The sequence below is a fragment of the Lepidochelys kempii genome, chromosome 27, assembly GCF_965140265.1.
Source record: "Lepidochelys kempii isolate rLepKem1 chromosome 27, rLepKem1.hap2, whole genome shotgun sequence".
NCBI classification, from domain to species: Eukaryota; Metazoa; Chordata; order Testudines; family Cheloniidae; genus Lepidochelys; species Lepidochelys kempii.
The window spans coordinates 405,309-420,962 of record NC_133282.1 but is presented as its reverse complement, the minus strand read 5'-3'; the positions used below and the strand labels follow the sequence as shown (position 1 = coordinate 420,962).

General features: G+C 48.9%; 1 non-coding gene across 1 annotated transcript; it reads left to right on the top strand.

Moving 5' to 3' along the window:
- The first annotated feature begins 566 nt into the window (after positions 1 to 566).
- Positions 567 to 639, top strand: TRNAR-CCU (transfer RNA arginine (anticodon CCU)). Its single transcript has one exon. It is a non-coding gene; the product is annotated as a tRNA-Arg (tRNA).
- Positions 640 to 15,654: the final 15,015 nt, after the last annotated feature.

The following is a 15,654-nucleotide window of genomic DNA, read 5'->3' as shown; positions in this document are numbered from 1 at the left end:
AGGACTCTCTCTCCTCCATCAACTGTAGCCCTGCAGTACCAGATCTGCGGGTCCTGCCCTGAGTCCCTGCATCCCCCTGCTTTGTCTCCATTCCCTGCAGGCCACAAAAATGTCATGGGAGGCCGCCCCTCCCCTCACTCGGTGATCCTGCTCAAATCGTCCAGCTGCAGCCTCATCTCCTGGAACTCAGCCAGCTGTCACTTGATCCAATTGTACAGCAGCCCACAGCCTCCCCCTGGGTCTGCCCCACCTGGTTATTCCTTACAGGCTGACCTGACCCCCCTTCCAAGCCCAGATTCGCCCACTAAGCAGCCTACTGGCACTCAGAGCCACAGACATGGAGGTGCTGGAGGAGGGAGGTGTGACTCTAGGGTGGGGTTCTTCTCTAAAGATGGCTGGCAGAAAGGTGGTGCTCAGCTCTGTCAGTGACCTGCCCCTTTGCCTCGCAGCCAGGGGATGCAGACAGTTATGTAAAGTTCATAAAGGGAGTATTTGGTTCCAAGTGAATGTGAGGAATGTGCAATTATGAGAGGGAATTTCCATCCCTCCTTCACTTATGCAGCAGGGCCCCAGTGGCCTAATGGATAAGGCATTGGCTTCCTAAGCCAGAGATTGTGGGTCCAAGTCCCATCTGGGGTGAAAAGCTGCTTTCTTCTTCTATATTGCAAGGAAACCTTGGTCTTATTTTCACCAAGGAAGCTGGGAGATGTTGGAACACAAAGTACTGGATCTTGGGAACAATCCTCCACAAATGTCATCTTCCACTCGACAAACGCTTTCTAAACCCACCAGTAGCAAACAGTTAATACTAGTGTTTGTCTGAGAACAGAGTGAAGGGGAGTGTTTACTCCAACATGTCAATGAACAAAACAGATGGAAAGAGGAAGGCCGTTCTGAAAGAGAATGGATCTGTCTGGAGACAAAGCAGAGCCTGAGGATGAGCAATGGTGTGAAAAGAAGAGGTTCAAATGTCTGTTAGATGTTAGTTAGGTTGGTCTGGCAAATTTAAAGAAAATACCAATGCCCTTAGCATGATGCGGACACTGGCTGTTTCTGACCTTTTACGAAGAGTTCATTGAGAAATATTTTCCTTAATTATGTTATGGAATAAAGGGTGTGTCATAAATATAAAGGGAAGGGTAAACCCCTTTGAAATCCCTCCTGGCCAGGGGAAAGCTCCTCTCACCTGTAAAGGGTTAAGAAGCTAAAGGTAACCTTGCTGGCACCTGACCAAAATGACCAATGAGGAGACAAGATACTTTCAAAAGCTGGGAGGAGGGAGAGAAACAAAGGGTCTGTGTGTCTGTCTATATGCTGGTTTCTGCCGGGGATAGACCAGGAATGGAATCTTAGAACTTTTAGTAAGTAATCTAGCTAGGTATGTGTTAGATTATGATTTCTTTAAATGGCTGAGAAAAGAATTGTGCTGAATAGAATAACTATTTCTGTCTGTGTATCTTTTTTGTAACTTAAGGTTTTGCCTAGAGGGGTTCTCTATGTTTTTGAATCTAATTACCCTGTAAGAGATCTACCATTCTGATTTTACAGGGGGGATTTCTTTATTTCTATTTACTTCTATTTTTATTAAAAGTCTTCTTGTAAGAAAACTGAATGCTTTTTCATTGTTCTCAGATCCAAGGGTTTGGGTCTGTGGTCACCTATGCAAATTGGTGAGGCTTTTTATCCAACATTTCCCAGGAAAGGGGGGGTGCAAGTGTTGGGAGGATTGTTCATTGTTCTTAAGATCCAAGGGTCTGGGTCTGTAGTCACCTAGGCAAATTGGTGAGGCTTTTTACCAAACCTGGTCCAGGAAGTGGGGTGCAAGGTTTTGGGAAGTATTTGGGGGGGAAAGACGCGTCCAAACAGCTCTTCCCTAGTAACCAGTATTAGTTTGGTGGTGGTAGCGGCCAATCCAAGGACAATGGGTGGAATATTTTGTACCTTGGGGAAGTTTTGACCTAAGCTGGTAAAGATAAGCTTAGGAGGTTTTTCATGCAGGTCCCCACATCTGTACCATAGAGTTCAGAGTGGGGGAGGAACCTTGACATGGTGGCATAGTGGTGGGATTAACCTGAAATTATTTTGAGATCCAGTTGAGATTTTTTGAACTAGAAATACAGATTTTAAAAAGGAATTTTTTTTTTCCTTTGGAAAGGAAGTCCAGAAAGCAGCTGAAACTGAAAGCAGCTTGTTTTTTCTCTGCTTTGTGGCCAAGCAGAGACAAAAGGGGATTATCTTTGTGAATTGCAGGTTTTCTTTGCCTGGAGGCAGGGTACTTAACTCCTGCAGGGAAATTCACAGTCTTCCAACCCAGAGGTTTTTTTTTTCTTTTCTTTACTTCCTAAAAGTAAATAGGGGGGGTGTGTTCTACCCATTTGCTTTTTCTTTGGGCTGGGTAAGCAGGTTTCCAAGTAGTTGGAGGTTTTTTGCTTTAATTTGGGCCCAGAGCAGAGACAAGGGAATTGTCTTTTTCTGTAGGCTGACAATCACTTTCAGAGAATAGGTATTCTATTCCAGCACAGCAAAATTTTACAGCCAAGTTTTGTTTGTTTCTTTCTAAACCTCGGATGTAAAGTTAGTTAAAAACAGAGAGGTTAGAATGACCAAATCCGCAGCTCGACTACAGCTGGAATTAGCCAAATTTCAGGCTGAGGAAAAACAAAGGGAACATGAAAGACAGATAGAACTCATGCTGCTGGAGAAGGAGGTACAGGAGGCTGCCCACAAGAGGGAAATGGAAGCAAGGAAGCATTTGGAGGAGGAGAAGGAAAAAGAGAGGAAGCATGTGGAGGAGGAGAAGGAAAAGAGAGGAAGCATGTGGAGGAGGTGGAGAGGATAAAGGCCCAACAGAATATACCAACAAACCCTAGCAATCCTTCTCCAGGTACCACTTCCCATCCCAGAAAGTTCCCCACCTACAAGGCAGGTGATGATAGGCCTTCTTAGAAAACTTCGAAAGGGCCTGCCTTGGGTACATCTCTACTGACCAATACATGGTAGAGCTGAGGCCACAGCTCAGTGGACCCTTAGCTGAGGTGGCAGCTGAAATGCCTAAAGTAACACATGAACAAGTATGAACTGTTTAAATCCAAGGTCACAGTCAGAATGGGGATAACACCTGAGCAGTCTCGTCGGAGGTTCAGAGCCCTAAGGTGGAAACCAGACATGTCATTTACCTGACATGCCTACCACATTGTGAAACATTGGGATGCCTGGATATCAGGAGCAAGTGTTGAATCTCCACTAAATTTGCCCTTCCTAATGCAAATGGAACAACTCTTAGAGGGTGTTCCTGAGGAAATAGAAAGATACTTCCTAGATGGGAAACCCAAAACTGTAATCGAGGCAGGAGAGATTGGAGCCAGATGGGTGGAGGTGGCAGAGAAGAAGAAAACTGGTCGCAGGTGGAGCGGAGACCAGAAGGGACCACCCCAGACCACACCCTATTACCAGGGGCCGCCCAAGGCCCCACCTACCTCCCAAAGAACCCTCCAGACCCCTTATCGTCCCACCACCCCGTTCTCCAGCAACCCTCCTCGCCCCAGTGACCCGTCAGCTGGACGATGTTTTAAATGTAACGAGCTGGGGCATGTAAAGGCCAACTGCCCCAAGAACCCCAACAGATTACAGTTCATTGCACCGGAATCACACCAGAGGTCCACAGGCCCAGATATCTCCCAGATACTCTTGGAGCGGAGGGAAACTGTGAGTGTGGGCGGGAAGAAGGTCACCGCGTGGAGGGACACCGGAGCACAAGTGTCAGCTATCCATGCTTCCTTAGTGGACCCCAATTTAATCAACCCAGAGATCCAAGTGACGATTCAACCCTTCAAGTCCAACTCTTTCAATTTGACTACAGGCAAGTTGCCTGTCCAGTACAAGGGCTGGTCAGGAATGTGGACTTTTGCAGTCTATGGTTATCCCATCCCCATGCTGTTGGGGGAAGACTTGGCCAATCATGTGAAGCAGGCCAAGAGGGTGGGAACGGTCACCCGCAGCCAGGCTAAACAAGCCGTGAGGCCTAGCTCTGTTCCGGAAACTTCTATCAGGACCCAGTCAGAGGTGATGGACCCGGACCCCAGGCCAATGTCTGCAACAGCAGTAGTGGATCCAGTCCCAGAGACCCAGACGGAACCAGTCCCAGAACCGGAACCAGCCGAACAACCAACACCAGACCCCGTGTCAGCACTGAATCCAGTACTTGCAACCTCAACACCAGAGGGCCCCACCGACCCTGAACTGGCAGCAGCTGATAACCTGACACAAGAGGCTCAGCCGGAGCCTGAATCCCAACATAGTGCACCAGCGGAGAGCGGTTCACAGTCAACAGAAACAGCTCCATCCCCTATATCGCTTCCAGAGGGACCAAGCCTAGGTCCACAATCCCATGAGGGACTGATGTCTCCAGCATCAAGGGAACAGTTCCACACTGAACAGAAAGTAGATGAAAGCCTCCAGAGAGCTTGGAGGGTGGCACGGAGCAACCCACCGCCTCTCAGCTCTTCTAATCGATCCAGGTTTGTTGTAGAAAGAGGACTTTTATACAAGGAAACTCTTTCTGGTGGACACCAGGAAGACTGGCATCCTCAGAGACAGTTGGTAGTTCCAACTAAATACCGGGCCAAGCTCTTGAGCTTAGCCCACGATCACCCTAGTGGCCATGCTGGGGTGAACAGGACCAAAGACCGTTTGGTGGGGTCATTCCACTGGGAGGGAATGGGCAAGGATGTTTCTACGTATGTCCAGTCTTGTGAGGTGTGCCAAAGAGTGGGAAAACCCCAAGACCAGGTCAAAGCTCCTCTCCAGCCACTCCCCATCATTGAAGTTCCATTTCAGCGAGTAGCTGTGGATATTCTGGGTCCTTTTCCGAAAAAGACAGCCAGAGGAAAGCAGTACATACTGACTTTCATGGATTTTGCCACCCGATGGCCGGAAGCAGTACCTCTGAGCAACACCAGGGGTAAAAGTGTGTGCCAGGCACTAGCAGACATTTTTGCCAGGGTAGGTTGGCCCTCCGACATCCTCACAGATGCAGGGACTAATTTCCTGGCAGGAACTATGGAAAACCTTTGGGAAGCTCATGGGGTAAATCACTTGGTTGCCACTCCTTACCACCATCAAACAAATGGCATGGTGGAGAAGTTTAATGGAACTTTGGGGGCCATGATACGTAAATTCGTAAATGAGCACTCCAATGATTGGGACCTAGTGTTGCAGCAGTTGCTCTTTGCCTACAGAGCTGTACCACATCCCAGTTTAGGGTTTTCCCCATTTGAACTTGTATATGGCCGTGAGGTTAGGGGGCCATTGCAGTTGGTGAAGCAGCAATGGGAGGGATTTACACCTTCTCCAGGAAATAACATTCTGGACTTTGTAACCAACCTACAAAACACCCTCCGAACCTCTTTAGCCCTTGCTAGAGAAAACTTACAGGATGCTCAAAAAGAGCAAAAAGCCTGGTATGATAAACATGCCAGAGAGCATTCCTTCAAAGTAGGAGACCAGGTCATGGTCTTAAAGGCGCTCCAGGCCCATAAAATGGAAGCATCGTGGGAAGGGCCATTCACGGTCCAGGAGCGCCTGGGAGCTGTTAATTATCTCATAGCATTCCCCACCTCTAACCGAAAGCCTAAGGTGCACCATATTAATTCTCTAAAGCCCTTTTATTCCAGAGAATTAAAGGTTTGTCAGTTTACAGCCCAGGGAGGAGATGACGCTGAGTGGCCTGAAGGTGTCTACTACGAAGGGAAAAGTGCTGGTGGTGTGGAAGAGGTGAACCTCTCCATGACCCTTGGGCGTATGCAGTGACAGCAGATCAAGGAGCTGCGCACTAGCTACGCACCAACGTTCTCAGCCACCCCAGGACTGACTGAACGGGCATACCACTCCATTGACACAGGTAATGCTCACCCAATTAGGGTCCACCCTTACCGGGTGTCTCCTCAAGCTAAAACTGCTATAGAACGGGAGATCCAGGATATGTTACAGATGGGTGTAATCCGCCCCTCTGAAAGTGCATGGGCATCTCCAGTGGTTCTAGTTCCCAAACCAGATGGGGAAATACGTTTTTGCGTGGACTACCGTAAGCTAAATGCTGTAACTCGCCCAGACAACTATCCACTGCCACGCACAGATGAACTATGAGAGAAACTGGGACGGGCCCAGTTCATCTCTACCTTGGACTTAACCAAGGGGTACTGGCAGGTACCGCTAGATGAATCTGCCAAGGAAAGGTCAGCCTTCATCACACATCTCGGGCTGTATGAATTTAATGTACTCCCTTTCGGGCTGCGAAATGCACCCGCCACTTTCCAAAGACTTGTAGATGGTCTCCTAGCGGGATTAGGAGAATATGCAGTCGCCTACCTTGACGATGTGGCCATATTTTCGGATTCCTGGGCAGACCACCTGGAACATCTACACAAAGTCCTTGAGCGCATAAGGGAGGCAGGACTAACTGTTAAGGCTAAGAACTGTCAAATAGGCCTAAACAGAGTGACTTACCTTGGACACCAGGTGGGTCAAGGAACTATCAGCCCCCTACAGGCCAAAGTGGATGCTATCCAAAAGTGGCCTGTCCCAAAGTCAAAGAAACAGGTTCAATCCTTCTTAGGCTTGGCCGGTTATTACAGACGATTTGTACCGCACTACAGCCAAATCGCTGCCCCACTGACAGACCTAACCAAAAAGAAACAGCCAAATGCTGTTCAGTGGACCGAAAAGTGTCAGAAGGCCTTCAACAAGCTTAAAGCGACACTCATGGCTGACCCTGTACTAAGGGCCCCAGACTTTGACAAACCGTTCCTAGTAACCACAGATGCGTCCGAGCGTGGTGTGGGAGCAGTTTTAATGCAGAAAGGACCTGATCAAGAATTCCACCCTGTAGTGTTTCTCAGCAAAAAACTGTCTGAGAGGGAAAGCAACCGGTCAGTCACTGAAAAAGAATGTTATGCCATTGTTACGCTCTGGAATGTTACGCTCTGGAAAAGCTACGCCCATATGTTTGGGGACGGTGTTTCCACCTGCAAACCGACCATGCTGCACTGAAGTGGCTTCACACCGTCAAGGAAACTAACAAAAAACTTCTTCGGTGGAGTTTAGCTCTCCAAGATTTTGATTTCGACATCCAACACATCTCAGGAGCTCTAACAAAGTGGCTGATGCACTCTCCCGTGAAAGTTTCCTAGAATCAACTGGTTAAAATCGTCCTTGAGATGTGGAAAACATTGTTAGTCTTTATGTACTTGGTAGTGTATTTAGAGATGCATGTGTCTTATTATCTCTGTTTTTCCTAGAGCTCCAGGAAGAAATCCCAGCCAGTGTTTCACCCTAGCTGAGATTTGGGGGGGGGGGTGTCATAAATATAAAGGGAAGGGTAAACCCCTTTGAAATCCCTCCTGGCCAGGGGAAAGCTCCTCTCACCTGTAAAGGGTTAAGAAGCTAAAGGTAACCTTGCTGGCACCTGACCAAAATGACCAATGAGGAGACAAGATACTTTCAAAAGCTGGGAGGAGGGAGAGAAACAAAGGGTCTGTGTGTCTGTCTATATGCTGGTTTCTGCCGGGGATAGACCAGGAATGGAATCTTAGAACTTTTAGTAAGTAATCTAGCTAGGTATGTGTTAGATTATGATTTCTTTAAATGGCTGAGAAAAGAATTGTGCTGAATAGAATAACTATTTCTGTCTGTGTATCTTTTTTGTAACTTAAGGTTTTGCCTAGAGGGGTTCTCTATGTTTTTGAATCTAATTACCCTGTAAGAGATCTACCATTCTGATTTTACAGGGGGGATTTCTTTATTTCTATTTACTTCTATTTTTATTAAAAGTCTTCTTGTAAGAAAACTGAATGCTTTTTCATTGTTCTCAGATCCAAGGGTTTGGGTCTGTGGTCACCTATGCAAATTGGTGAGGCTTTTTATCCAACATTTCCCAGGAAAGGGGGGGTGCAAGTGTTGGGAGGATTGTTCATTGTTCTTAAGATCCAAGGATCTGGGTCTGTAGTCACCTAGGCAAATTGGTGAGGCTTTTTACCAAACCTGGTCCAGGAAGTGGGGTGCAAGGATTTGGGAAGTATTTTGGGGGGAAAGATGCATCCAAACAGCTCTTCCCCAGTAACCAGTATTAGTTTGGTGGTGGTAGCGGCCAATCCAAGGACAACGGGTGGAATATTTTGTACCTTGGGGAAGTTTTGACCTAAGCTAGTAAAGATAAGCTTAGGAGGTGTTTCATGCAGGTCCCCACATCTGTACCCTAGAGTTCAGAGTGGGGGAGGAACCTTCGCAGCGACAGATAAATTTGAGAGGGAATCTTCCTGAAAGCCCCGAGGATTCACTACTCCAAGGGGCTGCCCGGTGTCACTGTTGCTCTTGGAGGGAAATGATTTGAGCACTACCTGAATTGGCCACGCAGTTTCACCATTGCTCCGTGAGGGAAATGCTTTCTGCATTACTCCAAGTGGCCACCCAGTGTCACTGTTGCTCCATGAGGGAAATGCTTTCTGAATGACCTGAATTGGCCACAGACATCACTGTTGCTCCGGGGTGGGGGGTGGGGGGTGGGGGGAAGGCTTGGGATTGTTTGTGTATTACTCCTGAGTGGCCACGTCGTGTCACTCTTCCTCCAGGAGGGGAATGCTTTGTGCATTTCCCTGTGTTGTGGCCACCCAAGACAACACACACAGCACGATACCGACGCACACACACACAGAACACGTCACACATACAGATGGGTAGTGTAAAGTGCTAAAAATGAGACTTTCATTACTAATCAGATGTAGCCGTTGATGTCTCATGCACTCTTCCTCGAAAAGCCATACGTAATCTCGCCTGATCATTTGGTAGAGATCTGTTCAAGAAAATTACTCATAATGAGACATACATTATTGACAAGTACTAGTGATCCATTTCTCCTCGAATGATTCACCAAAATGCTTTTCGATTCCCTGCTGGTGATTTGGAAGAAATCCTTTCTCGAAATATACTAAAATAGAGAAATTCAACTTTGACCTGTGCGACAGAGAAATGTGAGAGGGAATCTTCCTGAAAGCCCCGAGAATTCACTTCTCGTCAGACGGTACAGAGCAGGTTGCGAAAATTACTGAAAATGAGAACGTCATTCGAAATCAGGTATCCTGATGTCCTCCTCATGGAACCATGCACCAAAAAGCAAGTCTATTCTCTCTTTGGCATTTAGCAAGGATTTATCGAGAAAATTGCTAAAAAAGAGAAAGTTATAACTGATCAATGCTTATAATCAATGACAAATGGAATCCTCCTCCAAAAGCCTTTCAGATTGGCTCCTTGTGATTAGGTAGATATCAGTTGACGATTTGGTAGAAATGACTAAAAAGGAGGCAGTTCTTTCTGATCAATGTTAGCAATTAATTACACATGGAATCATCCTCCGTACTATATTCATAATTAGCTCCTGGAGATTTGGACTAAAATCGGTCCGTGAAACTGACTAGGAATGAGACAATTCATTCCTCAGCCGTCCTCTGATAAATTTCCCACGGAATCCTCCAGCAGAAAAGCAAAGGCATTCTCCTTTGGTGCGTTGGAACAGATCGGTTCGTGCAAAGGACTCAAGGTAGAAAATCATTCTTTACAAGTATCTAGTGGTAAAGACTCCAGCAATCCAGCGTCTCTCCTGAAGAGTTCGTAGCGATTGGGTCAAGAAAATTACTCCTAAGGAGACTTAAATTATCGACAAGTACTAGTGCTAAAGCTCTCCTCGAATTATTCACCAAAATGCTTTTCGATACGATGACACAGAAGGGCACAGAACACGACACACAAAAATAACACACGACAAAGACACACACACACCGCGACACGGAAAGCAACACACACAAAACATCACACACACGACCCACAACATCTCACAAACACACACTCACTCAACACAAAATAACCCACAACATGTCACACGCAACACAAGACGACCCACAACATGATGAGCGCTGTGGAGCGAGGGCTCCGGCTCGGCTTTCGCAGCGGCTCTGGCGAGGAATGGTGCCGGAGCTCTCGCCGGAGGGAAACACGGCAGGAGGGGGCCTGAGCCGCTTGGGCCTCTTTCCAAGGGGGCGGAACAAGGCCTCCGCTCTCTGCCCTCTGCAGACCTGGCTGCCAGGTCAGTGCTTCCAGTTCCTCGTCCGCAGTCGCTGTCGTCCTCCTCAGCGGCCGTGGGCGTCCTCGCTGGGGACAGGGCTCGGGGGGATGTAGGTGGAGAGGGGCCAGAGTCTCTTGAGCAGAGTGACTCTGTGGGGTGCCGTAAGAAAAGGAGATTTTGGTTGGGATGCTCAAGGTGTAATGGGAGGAGAGTGGAGGGCGGATCCCCGCCGTGTGGAAGAGGCAAACAGAGGAGCCTCTGAGACGTTGCCGCCTGAGATGGTAACTTACTTGTTTTTTTCCCCTTGGGCTGGCTTTAGTAGCAAGGAAAAAGAAGTCAAGCCTCAGAGTCTACTGCCCTCATGCGACGGAATGTGAGTGAGAGCAGCGAGCCTGTGACCGTTGGTGATGCCAGGCAAGAGCCCTCCATCTGGGAGCCGAGCTCTCGCCAGTCTCGGAGAGAGAAGTGTCTGGTTTGGTGAGGACTCTGCTCACGCCCTGTCACGGAGTCCCCGGCATGCTCTGAAACTGCTCCCTATGAAGCCAGTCAGAACTCTGGGGCAGTCGCTTTTCTGTGAGCAGCCTGTCTTCAGGACTCACAGCTCACACAGCTTCCACCTTCCTGGGTCTGACCTCGGAGCATTCAGCCTCCTCTGCCCCTCCGTGCGCTTCCCCCCAGCGAGTCCGCTCAGGCGGGGCTCCTGGGGAAGCCAGGGGGTCCTGCACCCCAACTCCGCAGTCAGATGTGACTCTCAGCCAGCCAGTAAAACAGAAGGTTTATTAGAGGACAGGAACATGGTCTAAAACAGAGCTTGCAGGTGCAGAGAACGGGACCCCTCAGCTGGGTCCATTTTGGGGGGCAGTGAGCCAGACAACCACGTCTGCACTTCACTCCATGTCCCAGCCAGCCCCAAACTGAAACCCCCCTCCAGCCCCTCCTCCTCTGGGCTTTGTCCCTTTCCCGGGCCAGGAGGTCACCTGATTCCTTTGTTCTCCAACCCTTCAGCTCTCACCTTGCAGGGGGGGAAGGGCCCAGGCCATCAGTTGCCAGGAAACAGGGTGTTGGCCATTCTCTGTGTCCAGACTCCTGCACACACATGCCCTCTAGGGCTCTGCAATGATCATACACCCTTACTCCACCCCCTAGATACTTAAGAACTGCCTAGGGGAAACTGAGGCACCCCCACACTATTCAGAGGAAACATTAAGAACAGTCCCACTTCTCACACGCCCCACCTGAGTCCGGGTCGGGAAGCCCCGTCCATTAGGGTTCGGTTTGTAAGCAAAGGATCCTGACCAGCTGTGGCTAGGAGGGAGAAAAGGCCCCATTTTCAGAGGCTGCTCGTTTCTCTGGTCAGGAACGGTGTCTTCTCCACAACTGAAGCTTGGATCCAAGAGGATGACTCCAGGTGGTGAGTTGCTCGCCTTGCTCTCCTGTTTCTCTGTTTTCTCTCCTGTGTTCGCCAACTCTCTCTTTCTCGTCTCTCCTCTTCTCTCCTCGTGCCGTGTCCCTTCACAGGACGCGGGTAGGTGTGCATTCCCACAAGTGAGGTCTCGGGAGCCATGGAAAAGTCGGAGAGGACGAAGATCATGCAGGGCAGTAGAAAGGCTGCTGAAAGTACCTGAAGAGACAAAGGAAACGAGAAGGGGGAAGTCCAGCCTAACACAGGAGTGTAATCTGTAAAGAGAAACAACGGCAAATCTAATCTACAAAAACTCTTCAAGTTGCCGAAAGACATGTAGGATGGGAAAATACTTGTTGAATCCAGTCTCTTGAAGATCTTAGGCTCAGTATGCGTGCGAATTTGTAGTTGCTTAGAAATCTGCCTTCTTCTGTTTGCTCTACCTTCCAATTATTGAAAATCTACCTACCTATTTTTTGTTTAGTTTTATTATTAATGATTATTATTATTATTCAACTCATTTTGTGCAACTGGTGCTCCGTGAGGAAATGATTTGTGTCTTACTCCAAGGGGCTGCCCGGTGTCACTGTTGTTCCGGGAGGGAAATGATATGAGCACTACCTGAATTGGCCACGCAGTTTCACCATTGCTCCGTGAGGGAAATGCTTTCTGCATTACTCCAAGTGGCCACCCAGTGTCACTGTTGCTCCATGAGGGAAATGCTTTCTGAATGACCTGAATTGGCCACAGACATCACTGTTGCTCCGGGGTGGGGGGTGGGGGGGAGGCTTGGGATTGTTTGTGTATTACTCCTGAGTGGCCACGTCGTGTCACTCTTCCTCCAGGAGGGGAATGCTTTGTGCATTTCCCTGTGTTGTGGCCACCCAAGACAACACACACAGCACGATACCGACGCACACACACACCGAACACGTCACACATACAGATGGGTAGTGTAAAGTGCTAAAAATGAGACTTTCATTACTAATCAGATGTAGCCGTTGATGTCTCATGCACTCTTCCTCGAAAAGCCATACGTAATCTCGCCTGATCATTTGGTAGAGATCTGTTCAAGAAAATTACTCATAATGAGACATACATTATTGACAAGTACTAGTGATCCATTTCTCCTCGAATGATTCACCAAAATGATTTCGATTCCCTGCTGGTGATTTGGAAGAAATCCTTTCTCGAAATATACTAAAATAGAGAAATTCAACTTTGACCTGTGCGACAGAGAAATGTGAGAGGGAATCTTCCTGAAAGCCCCGAGAATTCACTTCTCGTCAGACGGTACAGAGCAGGTTGCGAAAATTACTGAAAATGAGAACGTCATTCGAAATCAGGTATCCTGATGTCCTCCTCATGGAACCATGCACCAAAAAGCAAGTCTATTCTCTCTTTGGCATTTAGCAAGGATTTATCGAGAAAATTGCTAAAAAAGAGAAAGTTATAACTGATCAATGCTTATAATCAATGACAAATGGAATCCTCCTCCAAAAGCCTTTCAGATTGGCTCCTTGTGATTAGGTAGATATCAGTTGACGATTTGGTAGAAATGACTAAAAAGGAGGCAGTTCTTTCTGATCAATGTTAGCAATTAATTACACATGGAATCATCCTCCGTACTATATTCATAATTAGCTCCTGGAGATTTGGACTAAAATCGGTCCGTGAAACTGACTAGGAATGAGACAATTCATTCCTCAGCCGTCCTCTGATAAATTTCCCACGGAATCCTCCAGCAGAAAAGCAAAGGCATTCTCCTTTGGTGCGTTGGAACAGATCGGTTCGTGCAAAGGACTCAAGGTAGAAAATCATTCTTTACAAGTATCTAGTGGTAAAGACTCCAGCAATCCAGCGTCTCTCCTGAAGAGTTCGTAGCGATTGGGTCAAGAAAATTACTCCTAAGGAGACTTAAATTATCGACAAGTACTAGTGCTAAAGCTCTCCTCGAATTATTCACCAAAATGCTTTTCGATACGATGACACAGAAGGGCACAGAACACGACACACAAAAATAACACACGACAAAGACACACACACACCGCGACACGGAAAGCAACACACACAAAACATCACACACACGACCCACAACATCTCACAAACACACACTCACTCAACACAAAATAACCCACAACATGTCACACGCAACACAAGACGACCCACAACATGATGAGCGCTGTGGAGCGAGGGCTCCGGCTCGGCTTTCGCAGCGGCTCTGGCGAGGAATGGTGCCGGAGCTCTCGCCGGAGGGAAACACGGCAGGAGGGGGCCTGAGCCGCTTGGGCCTCTTTCCAAGGGGGCGGAACAAGGCCTCCGCTCTCTGCCCTCTGCAGACCTGGCTGCCAGGTCAGTGCTTCCAGTTCCTCGTCCGCAGTCGCTGTCGTCCTCCTCAGCGGCCGTGGGCGTCCTCGCTGGGGACAGGGCTCGGGGGGATGTAGGTGGAGAGGGGCCAGAGTCTCTTGAGCAGAGTGACTCTGTGGGGTGCCGTAAGAAAAGGAGATTTTGGTTGGGATGCTCAAGGTGTAATGGGAGGAGAGTGGAGGGCGGATCCCCGCCGTGTGGAAGAGGCAAACAGAGGAGCCTCTGAGACGTTGCCGCCTGAGATGGTAACTTACTTGTTTTTTTCCCCTTGGGCTGGCTTTAGTAGCAAGGAAAAAGAAGTCAAGCCTCAGAGTCTACTGCCCTCATGCGACGGAATGTGAGTGAGAGCAGCGAGCCTGTGACCGTTGGTGATGCCAGGCAAGAGCCCTCCATCTGGGAGCCGAGCTCTCGCCAGTCTCGGAGAGAGAAGTGTCTGGTTTGGTGAGGACTCTGCTCACGCCCTGTCACGGAGTCCCCGGCATGCTCTGAAACTGCTCCCTATGAAGCCAGTCAGAACTCTGGGGCAGTCGCTTTTCTGTGAGCAGCCTGTCTTCAGGACTCACAGCTCACACAGCTTCCACCTTCCTGGGTCTGACCTCGGAGCATTCAGCCTCCTCTGCCCCTCCGTGCGCTTCCCCCCAGCGAGTCCGCTCAGGCGGGGCTCCTGGGGAAGCCAGGGGGTCCTGCACCCCAACTCCGCAGTCAGATGTGACTCTCAGCCAGCCAGTAAAACAGAAGGTTTATTAGAGGACAGGAACATGGTCTAAAACAGAGCTTGCAGGTGCAGAGAACGGGACCCCTCAGCTGGGTCCATTTTGGGGGGCAGTGAGCCAGACAACCACGTCTGCACTTCACTCCATGTCCCAGCCAGCCCCAAACTGAAACCCCCCTCCAACCCCTCCTCCTCTGGGCTTTGTCCCTTTCCCGGGCCAGGAGGTCACCTGATTCCTTTGTTCGCCAACCCTTCAGCTCTCACCTTGCAGGGGGGGAAGGGCCCAGGCCATCAGTTGCCAGGAAACAGGGTGTTGGCCATTCTCTGTGTCCAGACTCCTGCACGCACATGCCCTCTAGGGCTCTGCAATGATCATACACCCTTACTCCACCCCCTAGATACTTAAGAACTGCCTAGGGGAAACTGAGGCACCCCCACACTATTCAGAGGAAACATTAAGAACAGTCCCACTTCTCACACGCCCCACCTGAGTCCGGGTCGGGAAGCCCCGTCCATTAGGGTTCGGTTTGTAAGCAAAGGATCCTGACCAGCTGTGGCTAGGAGGGAGAAAAGGCCCCATTTTCAGAGGCTGCTCGTTTCTCTGGTCAGGAACGGTGTCTTCTCCACAACTGAAGCTTGGATCCAAGAGGATGACTCCAGGTGGTGAGTTGCTCGCCTTGCTCTCCTGTTTCTCTGTTTTCTCTCCTGTGTTCGCCAACTCTCTCTTTCTCGTCTCTCCTCTTCTCTCCTCGTGCCGTGTCCCTTCACAGGACGCGGGTAGGTGTGCATTCCCACAAGTGAAGTCTCGGGAGCCATGGAAAAGTCGGAGAGGACGAAGATCATGCAGGGCAGTAGAAAGGCTGCTGAAAGTACCTGAAGAGACAAAGGAAACGAGAAGGGGGAAGTCCAGCCTAACACAGGAGTGTAATCTGTAAAGAGAAACAACGGCAAATCTAATCTACAGAAACTCTTCAAGTTGCCGAAAGACATGTAGGATGGGAAAATACTTGTTGAATCCAGTCTCTTGAAGATCTTAGGCTCAGTATGCGTGCGAATTTGTAG